The 10656-nt window shown below is 37.6% G+C and overlaps 1 long non-coding RNA gene across 1 annotated transcript; it reads right to left on the bottom strand.

Annotated features, from left to right (window-relative positions):
* Positions 1-272: 272 nt before the first annotated feature.
* Positions 273-6486, bottom strand: LOC103609328. The gene is made up of 2 exons (XR_552121.1): positions 6422-6486; positions 273-838 (listed from the first exon to the last, which is right to left on the bottom strand). It is a non-coding gene; the product is annotated as an uncharacterized LOC103609328 (long non-coding RNA).
* Positions 6487-10656: the final 4170 nt, after the last annotated feature.

Genomic DNA, 10656 nt, shown 5'->3' with positions numbered 1-10656 from the left:
GATTCATTAACAAAAATGCAACAGAGATTTCTACATCTCACCCACACCCACCCATTAATTTTTTTTTTCTATTTTCCAAAGGTGGGAGTAAAAAAAATCACTGCTTTATAAATGAAGAGGTTTCTAGGCAAGACAGAATTGGGAGAGACCTTTCTCTCAAATGGAGTTTCTGGAAAATGCAGAAAGCAAGTTTAAGGGAAGGCAATCTCCCTGGAGAGCTATCAGAAAAAGAGACAATGCTCTTTGTTTATGTACACATACAGGGACATTTCTCTGGATTTTAAAATATTACCTCTTTATTGACAAAAAGGAATAATACAAAGGAAAAGTTCTGGTCTATAGTTATCCATTAGATAAAATCATCAACAAACAACTTTTGAAACAACAGCAACAAAAAGCCATAAACGTAAAACACAATAAAATTATTTTTTGATTAGTAAATACTCTCCGTGACTCAGTTAAGAGTTCAGCAAAATAGCCTTGGGTGAAGACCCCATAGCCGGGAGGATGAAGACCTCATAGCCGGGAGGATGGAGCTGATGTCCCCTTCAGTCCTCCAGGAGGGCTTCTCAGAATTGTTCTTCAGCTCCTACCTCAGGCCGGCGTCCCCTTCTGTTGTCAGCTTGGGCCTTTTTATTGCAATGAGCCAAATAAGCAGTAAGCCTTCCTGAGACATCCATGAGACTCTTCAGGATTATCTGAAACAAACAAATGTAAACAAAGTGTAATAAAACGAGGAAAATAGAAGTCTTATTCAACTGTCACTGTCTGTTCCTCGTGAATGTAGTACTGAGTACCATGGAGTGATCACAACCACTTCTAAGAGTTAGAAGAACCCCTGAGAACATAAACATAAATATTATTATATAAAGACAGACAGCTGTTGTATGACATTAAGTTCAATAAACAAAGTCAAAAAGGATAAATGATAAGTAGGAAACATTTGCATACTATATCACCAAGGTTTAATATACTCAATATACAAGTCTCTGAGATAGGAAAGCAAAGACTGCCCACGATCCCATGTTAGCATGCTGGAGAGATGAATAAACAGTTCAAAGGGAAAAAAAAATGGCAAGAGGATCTTCACCTCACCGAAAAAAGTTCACATAAAAATATTCTGAGATACCAGTCCTTATCTATGAGTGGCAGCAACACTCTGTTTAGGTTTGCCCATCTACACAGAAATCTACTGTTCGCTCCTCCAAGGAATCTGTGAATAAAAATTACTTCACAAGTTGATTTATAAGTGCAAAAAACCACCCACATATAACAATTTATGTTGTAATAAATTCAAATACTGTTAGTATGTAAACAGTATTTAAATTTTTTAAAAATGATTAGTATTTGCTGGCGTGCTATAATTCCTCCCTCAGAGATACTTCTTGTTAGAAGTTCCGGGTGTATATGTTTTATGATTCTTTTCTATGCTTAGCCAACACACAAACACACATACACACTTATTCATGTATTTTATTTTCCAGGTGACATTATAACGTACTATATTATTCTGTAAGTGTTTTTTCCATTTAAACATATCTTGAGCATTTTTCACACCCCAGAATAGAATTTGCTTGTGTTTTTCAACAGCTGCGTGATACTCATTGAACTTACTATAGTTTAAAACACTATGCCTATAGTGATGGAAATTTGTGTCGTGCTTATTATTTTAATTGAAGCCATGTGAAGAGAAAACTGTCATACATATACAATGGTCCTACTTTTACTAATATTTTTAAATAACGGGCACCTAGAAGTGAAATTTTTTACTCATTGTCCATGACACCTTTAATATGCTCACCTAAAGCTTTGGAGAGTGGTCATTTTCCCCACACCCTTATCAAGATGGGACATTATTCATACCAAACACTTTTTTTTTTTTAGGCCAATCTAAAAAGCATATAAGCATTTCTAAATGTTTTATTTTTATATTTTATTTTCTCTAATACTGTGTGTGTGTTTCCATTTCTGTGCCAGTGTTCAGACTATAAATAAAATCCTACTAACCACCAACCAGACACAACCCTGATAAATAGTTCTGCTGTAAAGTTTTTTCCAATCTCTTAAACACCACGAATCACGCTTTTCTTGGTATTCTATAACAGTGGTATAGATTTACCTCTAAAATACATTGTGAAGTTTTTTTGAGTATGAAGCTGATTTCCTGATTCCTTGCTTCTTAATGACTTGTGTTTCGAACATACTAGGTGCAAATTCTTGTTTAATTGAGTGACAATGCTAATATTATAGGCTTCTTCTAGCTCGACTGGTGCAAAGACTATATTGCCTGGGACTTAGACACTAGCAGCAGCTTTAGAAGACAAAGAATCCTTATTTTAAAATAAACATAAATGAATTACTTATTACTCACATGTACAATAGGAGTGGGTTTAGTTCACAGGAAAATTCCCAGGACAGTCAGAGTGGTCACAAAAAGACAATATCATTATTTGACAAAGTACAGATAGTGCCCTGCACATGTTATTGTCTTTTTATGACCATCCTGACCATCCTGGGAATTTTCCTGTTAACTAAATCCATTATTTGACAAAGTACATACAGTACCCTGCACATGTTATTTCAGGACAGTCACTGGCAGCCAAGCAATTTCTTATTCTATAGGTGAGCATATGAGTAAGTGTGACCACAAGTCCAAGATGCCAGAGATACCAGAGCCTGCTGCAAAAGAGGGAGCAGAATTTGAGTTTGGGGGGGTTTGTTTGTCTGTTTGTTTGTTTTTAATGAGAAGCTCATTCCAGTTAATCATAATTATCATCTTGCCTGCTTTCTTGACTAAGGACAAGGGTAAGTAGATAACCATAGCACAAAGTTAACAAAGCAAGGAATCTTTACTGGTGGGATTTTCTATTTTTACCCTGAAATATTATCACACTGTGGATTCCCAACTCCAGAAAATACTTTCTCCCCCAAATTAAGCTAAACTTTTCCATAACTTTTATTTTCTATCAAGATTTACTAAATGTACTTTTACTTGGTAGGATAAGCAATACTATTATTTATGTTACACCCTTTACAGAGCTGAGATTTTGTTTTTACTCTTCCATTAAGTCTTTGACAATTAAAGCAATTATTTTCAAAGCTGGGGGGGGTTGGAAACATGTACCCTCTGTTTTCCTACTCATGACATTATGTTTAAGTGAAAGAGTATTACGCAGAGATTCAAAATCAGCTGCGGGTGGAGGAAGACGGGAATCTCCATTCCAATGACCCTCTTACTAGTAGTAAGTAACATGTGTAAAGGACAGAGATACACTTCTCTCTGTATCTTCTCCACACTTGTTTTTCATTTGAAAATCATAATAAAAAGGCTACTCCCTAGGGATAATTAAGGATTAAATGTACATGGTCCATAAATCAATCAGTCAGATCTATACATAATAGTAATTCCCATATTTGAATACTTACTAGTGTGCTAATTTTCTTCTAAGCACTTTAACAATTTTATCTCATTTAATCCTTACAATAAATTCATAAGGTAGGTACTATTATTATCTTCATATTAAAGGAAGTCAAGGAGTTTGCTTATGATCTCAGTGCTATTGAGTAGCACAGGAAGGACCAAACTTGGCAGTCTGACTCCAAAATCTGCATTCTTCACCAACCTACCATGTATGAACATAATATTTCATAAGTAATATAGACTGTAATATGAGTGTGCACTCTGTATTCACACACTTTAGTGGGAACCAGGAATTGTGACTAACTGCAACTAAAATTGAGATGCGCTCTGGGTTGTATAAATAGGTTGGAAAAGATGCATTTTGCTGCATTATCGAAGTAAACAATTTATTTCTCACTCCAGCAGGCAAAATGTTTTTCAATTTTTATTTACCTGTTCACTGACTCCTATAGTAGGTGGCGAGCAGGAATACAACCACAAGTGGAGGCCCGAGGTAGCTAGCAATTAATGCTATGAAATGGAACAGTAGACCTTGTGGAGATACCTGTGCTGATGGGACCCTCATAAAGCTGATGAGAGTTATTAGGATGATCAATAACCCATGAAAGCAAAAAAAGATTTAAATATTAAATAAAGCATTGTTGAAATCTCCATTATAATGTAAATTAGTACATCCATTGTGGAAAACAGTATGGAGGTTCCTCATAAAACTAAGAATAGAACTACTATTTGATCCAGCGATCCCACCCGAAGAGGTATCTGTAACCTCATGTTTATTGCAACACTATTCACAACAGCCAGGATATGGAGTCAGTGCAGGTGTCCATCCACAGGTGATTGGATAAAGAAAATGTGTTATATATACACAATGGAATACTACTCAGCCATAAGAAAGAAACAAAATCCTGTCATTTGTGGTAACATGAAAGAGCCTGGGAGACACTATGTTAAGTGAAATAAGCCAGGCCCCAAAAGATAAATATCGCATGTTCTCACTCATGTGTGGGAAGTAAAAAACAGCTGAACTCATAGAAGCAGAGAGATGAATTGTAGTAACTAAAGGTTGGGAAGGATAGTAGGCAGGAAGATATGGAGAGAATATTTAATGGATTAAAAAATTACAGCTAAAGAGGAAAAATAAGTTCTAGTGGTCTACAGTAGTGCTAGGTGTCTATAATTAACACTAATTTATTGTAAGTTTTTAAATGGCTGTAAAAGAGGAGCTCAAATGGTCTCATCACAAAGAAATGACATATTTTTGCAAAGATGGATATGCTAGTTACCCTGATTTGATTATCACATATTGTATACAGGTATCGAAATATGACTAGACTCCATAAATATGTCCAATTATTACATCAATTAAAATATTAAGGAATGAAACAAAAATATCAGTGAAAATAACAATAGCAGTGACGATCTCCATTGTACTTTAATTCTTCAACTCATTCTTGTGGTCACTCATTGCTTTTAACAAAAAAAGTCAACCTACTTGCCCTCACATGAACCTATGACATGCTGAATGATTATAAGTTTGCTAAATGCAAATTAAATAATTATTTGCCTGTTATTAGCCACAATATTTCATCTGCATGATACAAAAACCATTTACAAAGACAGGTAAAATGTGAGCAATTGTATTATCTAATACAATGTGCATGACATATCAATGAGAAGTAAATACCACATCATTTTTATTCATAATTATTTGTATGATAATGAAAACAGACTCCCATTCTTGGATTTTCCTCAGTTTGCACACATTAGTATTATACCAGCCTCTATTCAAAAATGGTAATTGACAGACAATACTAATTTGTGCATTTTACTACTTGAGTACTTTGAGAGGTAGAAAGAATTAGTTAATATGTCCGTAAGTGGTGAAAACCTGTTAGATACTCTTGGAGTCCAGAAAGCATGATTTATTCACCTTTCTAAGTACCAGTTTACTGTTTGAATAAGCAAGGTCATATGGTTTAGTGGTCTATCTATAAAAGATTATTATTTCAATGAGCTCACCTGAAAAAGCAATGTAATAGTTGGGAAAATTAGGGGACAGGTACTTAGGCAAGAAATTGAACGAGTGTCTCATTTAAACTTTACAAAACTTTTACAACCTTTAAATAACTAATTGTGATAAACAATAGATATTATCAGCACAATGCCAAGAATAAGGATTCTATAAAAAACAACTACTCTCTTTACTGTTATCATCATCAAAAATCCTGCAACGCTGAGGCTCCTGGCTCTCTTCAGTTTTTTTCTACCACATGTAGAATAAAATCTAATGTCTTGTTATGGCTTAAATGGCCCTGCATATCCCCGCTTCTAGCCACCTTCCAGACCTTGTTTCTTGTCACTCTCCCACTTGCTCCTCATGCACCAACCTCACTCTGGTTGTGAGATTCATCCATGCTGTTGTGACTGTAGTTCATTCCGTATCTTGCTCTACCGTATTCCACTGCTAATATATTGCAATTGATCCAATGTACTATTGATGGATATCTGGGTATTTTTGCTCTCGGGGCTCTCTGGTTTGATATAACTCTAACTAGCCTCTTGGAATTAGTCTCATCTGACCCTGTTATTTTCTATTATGTACAAATCCTTAATGAACACACGGTATAGATGTAGTAATATGCAGATTGCTTAATCTGAAACCTCAATGCATTATCCCATCAGAGTAGGTGGGAATTTTATATTCTATGGAGACACTGACAGACTTTCATGAAGATGTTGTTTAGGTGGAGAGTATGAGGAGAGAAAGAAGTAAGAGACATCAGGGGCATTAGTAATCATGAAGAAAAAACTGCTCTTTAAAGGTATGAAGAGAATTTTTGTATCTTGAAAAAGATAAAGTTGACAAACCTCCCCACTGTCTTTCTCCCACTTTAGATCTCTATGGTTAATTTCATTGAAATTGAACTGACGGGGCTCGAGTTCACATCAATGTTTGCACTCTTGTACAGAAATTTTTGAAAGAAGCCAAGATTGTCTTACCATCCATTTGTAAGGAGCTCTCTCTCTCTCTCTCTAATGCCTTCTCCTGGGAATTGATGGAGATACACTTGGTGAAGAGGATGCTGGTCAGGAAAAAAAAATCATAAAGGTAGTCAGGGAGCTAATACAAAGAGCCAAATGATGGAGGAATGATGGCTGGTTTATATTATCATGATACCCTTGCCAAACTTGAGTGTCCTCCAAAGATAAAAGTGTCATCTGAAAAACTAACCCACTTATGGCCTATTAACACACATTATCTTATGGAATTTCTTGCATATTACTTGCTTATCTGAGAATAATCCAGTCTAGAAACTGAGTTCTAAATATTAACTTAGAGATTATCTACTGTAAGCTAATTTTGAAAGAGAGAAAATAGCACAGAACTATCTTCCTTTTGGGAAGGAATTCTTGAATTTCTGAAAAATTAGAGAACTGGGAAAGAAGAAGGCTTGTCCCAGAGTTTGTGAATTGGGTGAGGAGTGAAAGCTGGAAATGTTCTGAAGGTCATGCTTCCTTTTTTCTTTTCAGAAAACTGGAGGTTTTGCAGTGAGCCTAGAGTAAATAATCTTTTTTTTATCCATCCCAGGGAGTGCCCTTTAAAACAGGAGTGAAAAGTGAGGAACGAACACTAAAGTGCTGCAACAATTCCAAAAAGTTTAGATAGAGAGATGATCTATTACTCCTATGCTCCAGGGCACACACTAGGAGAACTTCGTCTGCAGGAAGTATGTGCCTTTGAGAGACTCTTGTCCTGCAGGATTCCCTTCAGCACAGGTCAACACAAAAACCCAACCCAAAATCTCTTGTGCACAATTCCCAAGGAGTGCTAACTAATCAAAACCAAAGGCTTTGATGTTTGGCAGTACCAGAGACAGAAAAGGACAGAAGAGGGAAAGGTCATTTTTAAATAACAATGCAAAAATAGATGGTCACAAACATAGCACACTCGAAGCCTATAAACAGTACTTCCTACAATTACGCCATTTAGCTATGAAAAGAGCAAAACAAGCCTCAGCACATATTTTCTTTTTCTAATTCTCTACTCCCCTCCCTCAGCCCCCCAAGCAACAGGTATAACCTGAAGACACCTAGGAATTCTCCCTCATGGTATCTCTTACCTGGAATGTTGTTACCTACCTGGAACGTCTTCCTCATCGTCAGTAACGTTCTCCAGAATCCACTCTTTAGAAACACAAACATCGGCAAGAAAGTTGATAGAGAGAGCAGCTCACCCACTCCTCCTCCACCAGCTGAGGCCAGACTAGCCCACGCAAGATCATCCTGCTTTTTCCTCTGGTTTACACTTTCCCAGAGCCTGGCTGGCCATAGTTCTAGACTTGTAAAACTCACTTTGTCTCTCCCCACCCCCAATCCTCCTTCTCAACAGGAACCCAGAACCAGGGTTCTAGAGACTAAAGCAAGCAAGGTTTTTCTTCAGCAAGGGAATTGTTTCAGGATACATACCATTATCATTTTTAGTTGATGGCATCTGCAATTATTTAAGAGAAAATACTATGAGAATCAGATATGCCGTGATTTTTAGTTATGTCTATTGTTCTCTTAATGACTTTAGAAAATCAGATGGGACCAGTGATTCAAAGGTCAACTACCCCAGAAGCTAGTGCAGAGGACACTTTTGGAAAAGGCAAGAGCTTTTCTCACATGACGTACCTTTAAAGTCCACTTAGACTGGAAATTACACAATCCTTAATCCAAGGAGGAAAATGAGCTGAATTAAAAAGCCTCTTACCACACAGTTTATAATGAATGTTGTCAATTAAAAGTGTCCTAGTGTGTCAAGTACCAGCTGATAAGAGTCCCCTACTCAATGCCATTTCCACCAAGGAAATTGTATATGTCTCACACAATATAAATTGTCAAATTATTATATCTAAATTTGATTGGAAATGAAAGAAATCAGGAAAGCAACATTTCTATATAAGAAAAAGAAAATTAGACTTACATTCAAAGTATCTGGGTCCTCTTCATGGACATCTACAATGTGTAATGGATCTTCAAGTACACAGCATGGGGTAGCTAGGAGGACACAGAGTAACCTTCAGCACATTGGTGGCTGGTGGCTATGAATTGTCTGAAGAGCGTTGCTTATAAACAGTACTTCCTACAATTATGCCATTTAGCTATGAAAAGAGCAAAACAAGCCTCAGCACATATTTTCTTTTTCTAATTCTCTACTCCCCTCCCTCAGCCCCCCAAGCAACAGGTATAACCTGAAGACACCTAGGAATTCTCCCTCATGGTATCTCTTACCTGGAATGTTGTTACCTACCTGGAACGTCTTCCTCATCGTCAGTAACGTTCTCCAGAATCCACTCTTTAGAAACACAAACATCGGCAAGAAAGTTGATAGAGAGAGCAGCTCACCCACTCCTCCTCCACCAGCTGAGGCCAGACTGGCCCATGCAAGATCATCCTGCTTTTTCCTCTGGTTTACACTTTCCCAGAGCCTGGCTGGCCATAGTTCTAGACTTGTAAAACTCACTTTGTCTCTCCCCACCCCCAATCCTCCTTCTCAACAGGAACCCAGAACCAGGGTTCTAGAGACTAAAGCAAGCAAGGTTTTTCTTCAGCAAGGGAATTGTTTCAGGATACATACCATTATCATTTTTAGTTGATGGCATCTGCAATTATTTAAGAGAAAATACTATGAGAATCAGATATGCCGTGATTTTTAGTTATGTCTATTGTTCTCTTAATGACTTTAGAAAATCAGATGGGACCAGTGATTCAAAGGTCAACTACCCCAGAAGCTAGTGCAGAGGACACTTTTGGAAAAGGCAAGAGCTTTTCTCACATGACGTACCTTTAAAGTCTACTTAGACTGGAAATTACACAATCCTTAATCCAAGGAGGAAAATGAGCTGAATTAAAAAGCCTCTTACCACACAGTTTATAATGAATGTTGTCAATTAAAAGTGTCCTAGTGTGTCAAGTACCAGCTGATAAGAGTCCCCTACTCAATGCCATTTCCACCAAGGAAATTGTATATGTCTCACACAATATAAATTGTCAAATTATTATATCTAAATTTGATTGGAAATGAAAGAAATCAGGAAAGCAACATTTCTATATAAGAAAAAGAAAATTAGACTTACATTCAAAGTATCTGGGTCCTCTTCATGGACATCTACAATGTGTAATGGATCTTCAAGTACACAGCATGGGGTAGCTAGGAGGACACAGAGTAACCTTCAGCACATTGGTGGCTGGTGGCTATGAATTGTCTGAAGAGCGTTGCTTGGTGTAGAGAAGGGCTAGAATGTGTGGATGTGGTGGGTTAAGCAGCAGGGATTGATCTGCTGCTGGGCTGTCCTCCCAGGTGGAAGAAGGATGGCAAAGGAGAGGAGCAGGAAAGAAATGAGACACAGAGGCCCTGTTCTTGTACTAAAGGCATCATAAAGCAACATTGATGGAGATTGGATGTGTTGTCCCCTCCAAAACTCATGTGGAAATTTGATCCCCAATGTGGCAGTGTTGGAAATGGATTGAGTCATGGTGGTGGATCCCTCATGAATGGATTAATGCTCTCCCTGGGGGAGGAGGGGTAGTGAGTGAGATCTCCTCCTTTAGTTCCCGCAAGACCTGATTGTTTAAAAATCCTGGCACCTTCTCTCTCTCTTGCTTCTTCTCGCCATGTGATCTGCTTGTACCCACTGGCTGCCTGCCGCTTTCTGCTATGAGTAGAAGCAGCCTGAGGCTCATGCCAGATGCAGCTGTCCCAGAATTGTAAGCCAAATAAACCTCATTCCTTTATAAATTACCCAGTCTCAGGTATTTCTATTATAGCAGCACAAAACGGATTAAAACAAACATGAAATTGTCAACCTAAAATGGTACTAGCATTCACACTAATTTTCAATGGCAGAGTCTCATCATTCTTCCCACTTGTTTTGAAACTCATCTAGAAAGTCGGCCCACATACTTACAGCCAACTAATCTTCAGTAGAGGGGCAAAGAACATACACTGGGGAAAGAACAGCCTTGCTATTGAAATAGAGCTCCCTATACCCTCATAACATACGCTATCTGCTTCTGTAGATTGCTTGCTTAACCTACATAGCTCTATTTTGCCCCCTGTCTGACTTGCAGACTACCCCCCTTGTGCATCAGAAACCGTTGACCTTCCCATAGAAAAAAAACACAATTGCATAGAAACAGGAACCATACACAGTGAATTATTACATGGGAACAGGAACCATACACAATGAAAA

This window comes from Galeopterus variegatus, unplaced genomic scaffold, assembly GCF_000696425.1.
Source record: "Galeopterus variegatus unplaced genomic scaffold, G_variegatus-3.0.2 Scaffold9484, whole genome shotgun sequence".
NCBI lineage: Eukaryota > Metazoa > Chordata > Mammalia > Dermoptera > Cynocephalidae > Galeopterus > Galeopterus variegatus.
The sequence above is the reverse complement of the archived record's forward strand: the minus strand, read 5'-3'. Positions and strand labels throughout refer to the sequence as shown.